Consider the following 14,486-nt stretch of genomic DNA (forward strand, 5'->3'; position numbering starts at 1 on the left):
TCTATCCACTGAGCCAAACCGGTTAGGGCTTAATTGAATTTTTTAAAGTTAATGAAGTAGTGCATTGTTAGTGGAATGAGTTGTTCATCCTATGTAAATTTTCTGGATGAGTGGAGATTATGGTTTTTACTCTGTTAAGCATCTATACACACACATAAACACATACATACAGAATTGACTTCCCTATCCTTAAAAAATACATAAGCAATACTGAGTGGAATTGGACTTGGTTAGCCCTGATAGGGGTTAAACAAGGACCCCATTGCCTGTGTTGAGAGACACAAAAACCCCAACAGCGAGCAACCGGAAGCAGTGATGGAGCAGAGCACAGTGTTCAGGAACTCTTGGCAGAAGTAACAGGTAGAAGTCCGTGAATAGAGGAGAGCTGTAACTGGGAGTCAGTAGTAAAGGAGAGTTAGATGAACCAGCGGGTTGCAAGATTACAGAGAATCTAACCACAACAGAAACAACCAGGAACTCTGTGTTAATATACAGGTTTCAGGGAGTCAGACTGTAGACCCAGAGGAAATGGGTGAGACAGAGGTTCTGCACAATGACACACAAGGGAAGATTATAATTATCATAGCCACGATGTAGCGAATACTCACACCACAAGATAGCATTCTAAATGCTTTATAAATCCATATGAGGTGGTTTCTATTGTCATAACAGTTTTTAAGATGAGGAAATTGATACAGAGAAGACCACTATATTGTTCAAGGTTACAGAATTAATAGTAGAAAATACAGGATTTGAACCCAGGTAGTCTGGCCCTAAAAAAACACAACTTAAGTCAGTACTCTTTACTGCCTCTTTTTAATTTAATACCAACAAACAAAGGCAACAACTAACAACTATTGAGTGCTTACTATATACCAGGTATTGGTACACATGCTTCACATGTGTTGCCCTGAAGAATCTTCAACATATCCCATCCACTGCTAATCCTCAGTTTGCAGAAGAGGAAACTAAGTCTCAGAAAGGCTGTGTGTGCCTCATCCGGGTAACAGAGCCTGAAAGGTGCCCATCTGCACAGAAACCTGTGATGCAAGGCCAAGCACTACTCTGCTAGAACCGGCCAACAGGTTAAGGGACCAGCCACAAAGCTAAGTCCACCAGTCTCTAGGCCAGCAGTTCTTAACATTTTTAGACACAGGCCTCTCCTTCACTCTTACTAGTTTACTCAGATGCCAAAGTGCTTTTGTGTATGTGGGTTATATAGTTTGATATATAGTGTGTTGGAAATTAAAATGGAGACATTAAAAATACCCCTTTCAGCAAAATACAGTTATTGCATATTTCCATACATATATTCTTTTATGAAAAATAATTGTACTTTCCAAAACAAACAAAAATTGTAAGAAGAGTAACATTGTTTTTAACTTTAGGCAATTAAAAATATAGCTGGCTTAAGAAGGCAGCAGATTCCACATCTGCTCTGCACACAGCCTGTTGCTCTAGGTTGTCTGGTTGGTACAGATCATGAATATTCAGGCACACAGAGGAGAAGATGGAAGACATTTTGGATACTGTATTTGTACACGATAACTAAGTCAGGAAGTGGTCATTTCCTAAAGGATAGTTGCCATGTGTAATCTGAAGTTTTATCAGTGAAAATTTTGTGCTTAGTTACATTAAAATCTATTGATCTATTTTATATTTTGAAAGGACCTCTTACCCTTTTTTGCTAGATTTTGTAATATGATCATTTGGGAAATATTGACTTACTGTGTTATGCAGATTTTCCAAATGTTGAAATATTTCATTAGTGGCAAAAAATGTACATTTATTAATCGCAACTATTCTCTCTAGGAATCAATTGAGAAACTCTCAAGTTCATGCTGACAGTTAAAAGTTTCCCAAAATTTGAACTTTTGCTTAGAAGCTCAATTTTTATCACTGGCAAAATATCAGTTATTTGCTAGGTGTGCTTTATTCATTTTGGGTGAATAAAGCCTGCTAAGTACCCATGTGGGAATAACTATAGTTTGTCCATCATTCATTCTTTCAAATGAAAATGGTAGTCCGTAAAGTGTGGTTAGTTTAGTTCATGGTTTAAACAATTGCTCACGTGCCATTCCTTCAGACAACCATCATCCTTCCTCATGGAACACAGGTGCTTTATGCATGCTATTTTGTCACCCAGCATCATTAAAGGACACTGAAAACACATGTGCTCCAGGGTTAATATTGAATAATATTAATAATACTTTCTTCATCCAAGATATTTTTAAGTGAAATTGGAAGGGTGGAGGTGATGAATTTCAATGACTTTTGAATAATTTTGTTGGGTCAAGAACTATTCTGGATTTTCAGCCATATTTATAAAATTTAAGAATCAATTTCATATAAGCAATGTTACTTTTTATTTATTGTATATCAGGAATTATGTGAGGTAGTGAAAATACATAATAATGAAGAGGTCATTATACCTGCTCTAAAGAGTCAAACCTTGAATTCAGACATGTAAATAGTTAACTTTATGTAATGAGATTTGTGATGTAATGGTGGCATTTAAAAAGTGATTTGTGTACATAACAAAAGGGCAATTAATTCTTTGTCTAGAGCTAAGCTTGCGGGGGTCAAGTAAACTAAAAGGGCGGATTTGGTTGAAAGGTCAGTGTTATTTATCATAGTTGGGGCTACTGTAAAACAGAGAGCAGATTAATCAGCATCAATGTAAGAATGAGTAATATCAGTAAATTTGTCTGAGCTATATTTTAAAGGCTGGAGTCTGCTGGGGTAATAACCTAATATTAGTCATTAAAAGACAGTAGCAATGACAATGACAACAGTTGAGGTTCAGATGTATGTGTGACCAACTGCCATATCCTTCATGAAGAATATAAGAGAACTCCAAAGTTGGTCCCAAGCCCGGGATCCATTGGAGAATGAGGCCAGAAGCAGGTCTGTCCCATCAGGTAAGTCAACCTGCATTGTTTAAAGGTACAGATTGACTGGTCCTCTCATGAAATTTGCAAACAGGATAAAAGTTAAAGTAACAGCCTATCTTCAATGAACTACCAGTAAAATTGAAATTATCCACCCTGCATTCTTTCATTTATAATGTCTGTCTTCCCAAGTATGACTATCAGAGTGAGTTTAAATTCATCTTAATTGTAATGGTTAGTTGTGATTAAAATGCTTGAATCAATACACCATGCCATTGTGTTCTGAGTCAATTCCCTCTTCTCAGTGATAAAAGATGATTCCTTCACCTCCTATGAAACAATTTCAGCTTTGTCATAATCAATAACACACAGTACATCTGATGAAAAAGAGAAGGGCATGACCTACCTCAGATGTTGTTACAGAATGGTTCAGTGTGCCTGGAGCAGAGAGAGATGCTTGGGAAGGAGGATCAGGGATGATGCTGGAAAACCAAGAGGGTTGGGCTAAATTGTGAATGGGCTCATATACCATACTTTGGAGGTTGATGAATTGGAGGCAGGAAAATCAGTTAGCAGTAATTGAAATTATCTGACACATACATGACCTCCTGATGAGCGCATTACCCCGTACCAAAGTATTTACTTGGTAAATTACCAGCAGTTTACAACACTGCCTTAGCCTTCCAGATGCTCAGGAACATGTCAGAGCTCTACAGATCTCCCGAGGGCCATATCACATAGCTATTCCTTTTAAGCACTTCCTTAAGGGTTAAGCCTGTTGCCCTACTCACTGTTATTCACTGCTCAGTTGGCAGAGCTGTTCAGTTATTTCCTCTGATTGCTTTCAACCATTGCTCATGTGGAAAAGGCTGTTTGCCACATTAAGTCAGACCATATTAAGATGGTAGCTGGGGTTAGGTAGTTTGCCCACGGCTGGGTCTTCCAGGGTAGGGCAATAATGACAGTTCTGGGAATGGGGCCTGGAGAGGTTCTACCAGCCGTGGGCAAACTACGGGCCGGATCCGGCCCGTTCGGCTGTTCTGTCCGGCCCGTGGAGCCGAAAGAGCGGAGGGTTCTCTTGCTCTCCCCTCCGCTCCTTTACTTTGAATTTATATTAGTTCACACAAACACTCCATCCATGCTTTTGTTCTGGCCCTCCGGTCCAGTTTAAGAACTCATTGTGGCCCTCGAGTCAAAAAGTTTGCCCACCCCTGTCTCATTCTGCTCTCTCAGTGACTGCCAGCCAGGTGGCCGGGCACAGTTGGATCTGAACATATTGAGAAGCTTTTGAGTGTGAGATAGAAATAAGGCAAGTTGAAACATAACAAATGTCATTTTCCCTACAAGTGTTTTTTTTTCTGTGAAAAATTGGAATTTTGATAGTTGATTGCATTGAATCCATAGATCAATTTAGGTAATATAGACATTTTCACAACATTAATTCTTCCAGTCCATAAACACAGGCTATTTCTATATCTATTTGTATCTTTTTAAATTTATTTCGCCAATGTTTTATAGTTCTCATGGTAGAATTCTTTTACTTCCTTGGATAAATTTATTCCTAAAGAGATCCCCTTTTAAATGGGATTGTTTTCTCTACTTATTTTCTAGATGATTTGTTGTTAGTGTAAAGAAATGCAACCATTTTTTGTGTGTTGATTTTGTATCCTGCAACTTGACTGAATTTATTTATTAGTGTTAACGATATTTTTAGTGAAGTCTTTAGAATTTTTTATGTATAAGGCATGCCATCTGGAAACAGACATTTCTACTTCCTTCTTTCTGATAATCATATCATGATTTTTATTTCTTTTTCGTGCCCAGTTGCTCTGGTTAGGACTCCCAGTATTTTGTTGAACAGAATTGGTGAGGCTGGACATTCTTGTCTTGTTCTTGATCCTAGAGGAAAAGCTTTGAGCTTTTTACTATTGAGTATGGTTCTTATAATATTGAGATACATTTCTTCTATACGGGGTTGGGAAGTGAATGTAGATTAAAGACAAAGGACCTGAGATTGAACTTTGGCTTGCATACTTTACTGATTGCTGGGCTCAGGAATAGCCTTCAGCTTTTATCATTTTATTTTCCACACAATTTAACTTTATAAAAATCTGGTATTATGTTATTTAGAAAAAAAAAATTAGGAAGGAAATTTATTCACTCGAACTAGCAACTAAATATTTTAAAAATATAGAATTTGGATTTTGCCTCTTTTCCAAGTGAAAGGTTTATTATTATGATGGAGATTTCATTAAGAATACTTAAGATTTGAATCAAGAATGAATTTATAGCCCTAACCAGTTTGCTCAGTGGATAGAGCATCGGCCTGCGGACTGAAGGGTCCCGGGTTCGATTCCAGTCAAGGGCATGTACCTTGGTTGCGGGCACATCCCCAGTAGGGGGTGTGCAGGAGGCAGCTGATCGATGTTTCTCTCCCATCGATGTTTCTAACTCTCTATTCCTCTCCCTTCCTCTCTGTAAAAAACTCAATAAAATATATTTTAAAAAAAAGAATGAATTTATATATGCATGCCATATAAAATACTTTTGTTTTAAAAAAGCAAACTATTTTACAAGGCTTATATTGATCATTTAATAATTTGATAATTAATAAAAATTATAGTGCCTTGAATTAATTTCCCTACAATTCAAAAATAAGTATTAAAAATAACATAAACCAGTGATGTTTTGAGAGAATGCCTGTTTCACATAAAAACTTGGCTTTGCCTACTGTTCTAATCTATGTACTGAGCACAGCATAGATCACCATCTGTTTTTCTCTTCTCATTCATTTAACTTGCCTCAACATATAGCTGTGTGTGTGGTTTTTGGGGGTGGGTAAAGGGTGGGGTAGTTATACCTTCTGCCTAAGTTTCCTCTTTTAAACATAGCCAAATGTCAACAACTAATCTTTCTTTCATTTATAACACTTAATCTAGAAAATTTTTTGTGTATAAAAGTAAAATTACAAGATATTGAGATTTTTGTCACTTTTCTAAAGCAATACAATTTTCTTTGCAAAATTCAACATTCAATCATTCTATAATTATGATTGATTTTCTTTTAAATAGCATTTTTTTAAATTAAAAATAAATACAAGCTTATTATTGAAAATTTGGAACAAGAGAGAATACAAAGTAAATAATTAAAATTACCCATGGAGCTTTTATCTACAGATAATATTTATTTAAAAACTAACACATATGTATATAATTGTACACAAATATTAAATGAAGGTATACATCTTGGTAATTCTTTCCTTATTTTCAATTTCCTTAGTTTTTTTTTTCCAGTTATCTGTTTTATTTTATTTATTTATTTTTAAAAAGTTATTGGGGTGACATTCATTAATAGGATTATATAGTTCTCAAGTGTATAATTCTAACATAATACATCATTTATATATTGCATTGCATGCCTACCAACCAAAGTCAAATCTTCTTAGGTCACCATATATTAGACCCCCTTTACTCTTTACCACTCCCTCCCTGGTAACCACAGTAATATTGTCTGTTTCTTTGAGTTTTTGTTTGTTTTTCTTGTTTATTCATTTGTTGCTTTCAGCTTTGTCATCCTTTTGTTTGGTTTGCACATATGGTCTCTTTCTTTGATTGCTCTACTATAAACAAGGACCTTGTTTACCAGGTAAAGAAACATTAAAAGTCAATATTTGTAATTATTTTACCACTTAAGTGAGAAGATTTGAAATGAGTCTTTGTCTCTATTTAAACCAGTGCATTATGTACTTGTAAAATATTGGAAAGGATTTTGTCTTACCAGATTTAGGTGTATAATATTTATAAAATTATAGGATTTTGAACATTGAAGTTTATGATTATGAGTGGGAACTTTGAGTCAGTCCTTACAGCCAAAGTTAGAATAATTACTCTATGTCATTGATCACAGTTGCAATACAGTGGAAATATATGCCCTTTGTTCATCAAGTAGAATTGTGTGTAAGATATGTCAACCTTAGGCCCCATGTGAGGGAGGAGGCTTTTATTAGAACGTACTGTTTTATCAAATGCAGATTTAGCTACAGCAGACCTCAGGAACAGTTATTGTTTCTGGATACATCATGCATGCACTTGATGATATTTTACAAAAAAGTTATTATGTACAAGGGTCCATCATCCTCTCATTTCTGTAGTTTTCGCCATCCTTGTGACTTCTCACAATTTTTTGGCCATAGCACAGGTCTTATGGCTGTTGTTTCTGTATGGTGCTGGGAACACACTTGACTGGCTTTTCAAAATAACAAATGTTTGCATTCAGACTTCAGTGTGCTGAGTTGTAAAGGGTCCCCGTTAAGGACATTTAAAGCTGAATGTCAGCTAAGTAATTTAATGCTGGAATTTAAAATTTGGAGTCATATTAGTGTGGTTTATTTTTACCACTATAAACATGCTAAAACGATTTTATAAGTGGTACTCTTTCTGACTTAATTAAAAAATAACTAGGAAAATGTGAATGGAATTTAGTAGGATTGATGAAAGGAATCAAGGTTTGTTCTGATCCATTGCCACCTGTTGTCTCTTTCATTGTGTTTCCCCTCTTTCTCCTTTAGAATACTTTCTAATAAACCATATTTTCCTCCTTTTGATGGACATTGCTTCAGCTAGTTATTATTCTAGGAAAGAAAGGTAGTAAAGTAAAAGTAAAAAATGCTAAGATATTAACTGATAACAACTGATAGTATGACATTCTTTGCCTCTTCTACCCTCCGGTTATTTTACATTCTTAGTCAATTAACCTATGTAATTAAGAAAAAAAATTTAAAGTGACTTTAAATGATCAAAGATTAAAATGGTAAAATATTTTTTAAATGCAGTATTTAGTAAAAAATTAGCGTTTCAATGGAAAGTGATAAATATATGATTGGTAAGGACAGTCAAGATTCTCATGGGAGCCGAAACCGGTTTGGCTCAGTGGATAGAGCGTCGGCCTGCGGACTCAAGGGTCCCGGGTTCGATTCCGGTCAAGGGCATGTACATTGGTTGTGGGCACATCCCTGGTGGGAGGTGTGCAGGAGGCAGCTGATCGATGTTTCTCTCCCATCGATGTTTCTAGCTCTCTATCCCTCTCCCTTCCTCTCTGTAAAATATCAATAAAATATATTTAAAAAAAAAAAAAGATTCTCATGGGAAGGGAAGGCTCACTAACAGTCTAAAGATGGAGAAGGAAGAAAGAGATTTATATTTTGGGAGATCACAAATTATAACACATTGTTTATGTTCTGTGATTGAATGGTACAACACAGATCCCTCCAAGTCATGGAATCATCTGAGGCCATCCTGGATGTTAATTAATGAGAAATATGGCTTTGTTGCACCCCACGAAATGTGATACCAATTCTGTCTCCAGTATTTTCCTAGATTTCTGAAATGGCCTATATCATCATCATCATCATCATCATTATTATTATTAACATAAATATCTTCATAGCTGATACCTGTATTAATATCCCTTTCCCAACATCAAATTTTATAGTGTAATGTATGAATGTTGGCTTCCCTTCTCTTGATTTGCCAATTCACCACAATGTGGCTGTGTGTAGCAGAACTTGACAAAGGTTTCCTAAAGGGTTGGGGGAAGCAGAGAGTAATTGCATCACATAAGAGCTTCAGATTTGATACTGGATGCTGTTCTTCCTAGAATTGCATTAGTTACTTCCTTATCAAGAGGGGTCTTAATGGCATGTCTCTCTGATGACATCTTGCTGTGAGGATTCACTTCTCTCCATCATATAATTTTTTTCTTCCCCCCCTTTTTTTTTTCTGGAGCCTTTGCAGTGTCTCTCATACTTCCAGTGAACACCAATAACTCTCTAATTCAGAATAGTATACATTGATCTTTGTTTTTTTCTCTTTGTTTTCAGACAATTGGTACAAGAAGGGCAAAGAGAGTCACATAGATATTTTACTAGACTTTATTACTAAAATTCTCCTCCCTTCTGTTTCTTCCTTAGATAGCATTTATAGTAATGATTAATATTTGTTTTGAAAATAATTGTTTCTCTCCAGCTATATTAATTATTTAAGTTAAGTGGTACAAGTTACACATATGTGTCTTTGGAAATGTTGAAGGTAGTTTTCCAAATGACATTATGCCATTGGTATTTGGATAATTATACCAATTTATATATTCTAAGAAAGAGAAGTACATAATGGTGAAGAGTTGGATGGATGTAAATTATACTAAAAATACCCTGATAGTCTTACATACATCATCCGAGCCACACTAGTATAAATTTATAGCACTATCCCTTTGCTATTTTGATTATGAAATATGTACTATTTTTTTGGTTTACATGTTAATCAGTTTTTTCCTTCATGAATATAACAAACAGAGTTCAACTCTACTTAAATATATTTGGCATTAAATCTTCAAATAAGTATTTTCTAATTTAACAGCAAAGTTTGTTTTCAACATATGTAATGGAAAATGTGTTTAATTCCACATTGTAATCTCAACTGTTTTATTATCATCTATATTTATTTGATAATCGAAAGAAAAACATTAAATATCTCAAATATCTTTTGAGTGTTCTTTTGAATTTTTTTTCTATTTGGACAACAGAGTTTTGAGAGTGGATAGAATGAGGCATAAATGATACATTGGGTGTTGAAAGCTTCTTATGTTATTCATCATCCTCATATACTTCATAAGTGATCATCCTCATGTACTTCAATAAGTGCTCCATAAATGATACACACACACACACACACACACACACACACGTGGGAAAAAGTAGTTTTATGGTTGTAATACAAATAAATACAATAACCTATAAAAATAAACACATAATATGCTAATTAGGATGGACGTCCTTCCGGATTTCCTTCTGAATGACCTTCTGGACGAAGCTAGGGCTGCAAGGGAAGCCCGGGTCCCTCGTGCCAGAGGGAAGCCTGGGTCCTGGGTGCCAGAGGGAAGCCAGTGCCGGCAGCTGGGGGAAGGAAGGCCTATTCTCGCACAAATTTTGTGCATCAGGCCTCTAGTTAATAAATAAAAATACGAGAATAAACTCTTTTCCGTACTTACATTTGTAAACCTATATACGTATATACTAGTAGTTTCAGAGTTAACATTAAGAAAAAGGGTCATAGAGAAGTTAAGTAACTTGTCCAAACTTATAATACTAGTGTCTTGCAAAGATTATTTAAACTTATAACTCTTTCATCCAAAGCCCATGCTTTTGCCAAGCTGCCATGCTGTGTCTTGAACCAGTTATTTGTATTGCCTTCACTGGCCAACCAAGGTAAACAGTTGAACTTCATAGCCCTATTCACATCGTCCCCATTCATTCCACTGACATGAGCTCCTGGAAGTTTAATAAATGAGATCTGCTAATTAGCATCTATTTTGTAAACGGAATGGAAATTTTCATGGCCAAGTTTCTTAATCATGGAAAAAAGAGGTCTTTTTTTTATGTGAAGCTCAGGGCTTGGGGAGTAATCACAGCACACCTGTAAACATTATAAAACACTCTTTTGAAAGTTGTGATTTTTCTTTTCAGAAGACCGTCATAAAAAGAATCTGTCTTTTTAAACTTCCTGTGGTGATGCCTCATTGCCATGACTCAGCAGGTGTGCTTATGACTCCCTAGGCATAAGATGGTTTTGAAATGATTGCATCAGATCTTCAAATTCAATCTTCTAAAGAAATTGTTTAAAGGGGTTTATTTATGTTATTAAATAGATTTGAGAGTCCTGGTTTGGCCTGAATAAAATCATTCAGTAGATAACATTTATCTTCGTTTTGGCAAGTTTACTCTGTTTTGTTCATGACCTTTTCTCTTAATATTCTGTTTTTATACCTCTCTGAGTTTCTCCTATAACAGGAAAGTGAGATTTATATCAAGATGTGCATAACTAACGAAACAAAACACTCAAATCTTTATTTTTTAAACCCAAAATATGAATATTGGCTGATGAAAACATCGGTGCTAGAGACATTTCACCTGCCAGGATACATTCCAGGCTCCCTCATCCCTGCCCCCTGAAATGATTATTTTCTCTGTCTGCAGTAGGAGAGGTGTAGTAGAACCTTCACCGGGTGGCACGGGGACCTCTCTTCCTCACTCACCATCACTGCCACTGTGGAGACTGAAAGTTCAAACTTTGATCTTCCTCTTGGATCAAGAGCAACATCATTACTGTCAAAACTGAAATTGTAATTTATTGTGGAGTTGCTGTTTATGAAATTTTATAAAAATAATGGCTGAATGTTTTGTATCTTTTCATTAGGTAGGGTGATATAAACATTTGAAGGACCCCACATTAGCTTTCTTGCCTTATTTACATTTTCCTGGTTCTTATTCTGCCTTTCTACTTTATCATTATTCAATTATATTTTGTCTTTTAATATTGTTTGTGGTTTATTTTTTTGTATACTTGATTTACAATGTAGCTATGAATTCCCTGTTGTTTTTTTTCTTTTATGATTTCTCTATGAACAACAGCAATTTCAAAACAATGGCTTTATAAGCAAACCCTTACCAAGGTTTTACATTTATACACTTGAGCCTTGCTCCAAATTTCTGACATTGGGAGAAAGGAAAAAAAGGACTGAAACAGCAAGAATCTTTGTAAGATTAAAACAAACAAGCAGCACAGATCACACTAGGGCCAGTGGTCGGCAAACCATGGCTCGCGAGCCACATGCGGCTCTTTGGCCCCTTGAGTGTGGCTCTTCCACAAAATACCATGGCCTGGGCGAGTCTATTTTGAAGAAGTGGCCTTAGAAGAAGTTTAAGTTTAAAAAATTTGGCTCTCAAAGAAATTTCAATCGTTGTACTGTTGATATTTGGCTCTGTGGACGAATGAGTTTGCCGACCACTGCACTAGGCTGAAAAGAAGTTTAGTCACTTGCCAGGGGTGCTGCTACTTATCTTTTCTTATCTCATAACCTTTAAAAAAAAACAGTGCTTTTCTTCACCAATGTGCAGTCTCAATTGTAGTAAATATGCCACAGAAACAAAGGAAAGCATGGTCTTTGCTTCCTGTTCATCTCCGACTATTTTCCTTTTTGCCTCTAGACTTCTTTACCAAGAAATTATTCGTTATTGTTTTGATTTTATTGATTTAAGACTATGCGCTTAATCATCTCATAAAAAAGCTGATGTCCTCTAATTGATGACTTTATATTATCTTTTTTTTTTTTTTATCTCTGAGTCATTTTCAAATCCTTATTTGAGCTCACTAATCAGGAAAATTTTTACATCTCCTTTAATCCTCATAGGAAAACATTGGTGAATTTAGATCTGTACCTTACACCAAACACAAAATTTAACTCAAAATGGGTGATAAATACAAATGTAAGAGCCCAAATTATAAAACTTTGTCATCTGATGAATAAACAAAATGTCGTATACCCATACATTGGAATACTGTTCAGTAATGTAAAGAATCCTGATACTTATATCATATGGATGAACGTCGAAGCTATTATTCTAAGTAATAAGAAGAAGCCAGACCTGAAAAGCAGCCCCATAAGATTCCTTTCATTTGGTGTCTTCCTAAAAGGCAATTCCATAGAGGCCGAAACCAAACTATTGGTTGCTGAGACTGCAGGTGGGAACCTGGAGTGGCTGAACTGTGTGGGGCCACTGGATTGTGGTAATGCTGGACCACTGAAAATTTACTAAAAATCACTGAGTTATGCATTTACACTATGTCAATTTTATATGTAATATATATCAATACAGTATAAAATATGTGTGTTGTCTACTTATGTTGATATATCTGTTGTGCATGTGACTACAACTTGAATTATAGCTTTTATACAATTTTTCTGCTCATTAAAATTCTCAAATTCAGAGACACTGTTCTTCAGTCCAGCTCTGATTCCCTTTATACATTGTCTAATCACCATAGGCATTTAGCAAATACCACAATAAGTTGACTCACTCTCAGAGGAATTAGAGGCCATTTTTTATTCTGTTTATTGGTTATTCTCTGGTATTTCATGCTGAAATTTTAAAAAAGATTTAAAAATTTATTTTTACAGAGAGAGGAAAGGAGAGGGAGAAGGAGAGGGAGAGAGAGAGATAGGAACATCAATAGACTGCCTCTTGCACATCCCCATCGGGTATTGAGCCCCCAACCTGGGACATGTGCCCTGCCAGGGAATCAAACCAGTAACCTCTTGGTATATAAGACAGTGCTCAACCACTGAGCCACACCAACCAGGCTTTATGCTGGGATTTTAAATAATATCCTATAATAGCACTATAGAATTATTTTCACCATTTTAAAAATGAAAATATGTGACACAGTTTAAGAAATTTATCACCAGCCCTAACCGATTTGGCTCAGTGGATAGAGCGTCAGCTTGCGAACGCAAGGGTCTCAGGTTTGATTCCGGTCAAGGGCATGTACCTTGTTTACCAGCACATCCCCAGCAGGGGGTGTGCAGGAGGCAGCTGATTGATGTTTCTCTCTCATCGATGTTTCTAACTATCCCTCTCCTTTCTTCTCTGTAAAAAATCAATAAAATATATTTTAAAAAAAATTTATCACCAGTTTCGGGGGAGAGGTCAAGTGAGGTTGTGGATCCAGGAGGTCTATGGGCTTAATCACCCTCATCATCCTGCTTCCCAGCTGAGCCCAGTTCCTTCCGAAGTGCATTCATCCTATAAGTAATTGGTTTAGAATAAAGAGAAAAATGACTTAGGGAAAAGACTAGCTGTGGAAGTGAACTTTTTTATATTACCCGATGATAATTTTTTACTTTCCTCAAATTTTACCTTACAGGGCCAGTCTCATATTAGATACTAGAGATCCGGTGCACAAAATTCATGCACTTGGGGGGTGCCCCTCAGCCCTCGGGGGATGTCTGCAGGGAGCAGGCCTAAGCCATCAGTCAGACATCCTTAGCGCTCCCACCACCACCGCTGCGCTTGCCAGCCGTGAGCCCAGCTTCTGGCTGAGCAGTGCTCCCGCTGTGGGAGCACACTGACAACCAGGGGGCAGATCTTGCATTGAGCATCTGCCCCCTGGTGGTCAGTGCATGTCATAGTGACCGGTCGTTCTGCCATCAGCCGAAACCAGCTCTCCAACATCCCCCGAGGGGCCCCAGATTGTGAGAGGGTGCAGACCAGGCCGAGGGACCCCACCTGTGCATGATCGGGGCTGGGGAGGGGCGTGAGAGGTTGGCCAACCAGGGAGGGGTCGTAGGAGGGTTCCAGGGCATGTCCAGCTCATCTTGTTCAGTTCTGATCAGCCAGACCCCAGCAGCAAGCTCACCTACCCATCGGAGCATCTGCCCCCTGGTGGTCAGTGCATGTCATAGCAAACATTTGAGTGGCCTTAGCATATCATTAGCATATTACACATTGATTGGTTGAAAGGCTGACCGGATGACCAGACTCTTAGCATATTAGGCTTTTACTATATAGGATTAAATATGTAATAATTGGTGGATCTGTTAATTAATTACTTAGGTGTGTTGATATCTGGTAAATACCAATAGTGACCCTGCCTAAAAGAGTGAACAGACCAGTCAGGTCCTGTCCAAGACTTCCTAGAGCCATATTCCACTAGGGAGACAGATAACACTGAAATAATTATGCAAATTAGTGAATGCAGGCTT

Source organism: Plecotus auritus (assembly GCF_963455305.1).
Source record: "Plecotus auritus genome assembly, chromosome: 7".
Taxonomy (NCBI): domain Eukaryota; kingdom Metazoa; phylum Chordata; class Mammalia; order Chiroptera; family Vespertilionidae; genus Plecotus; species Plecotus auritus.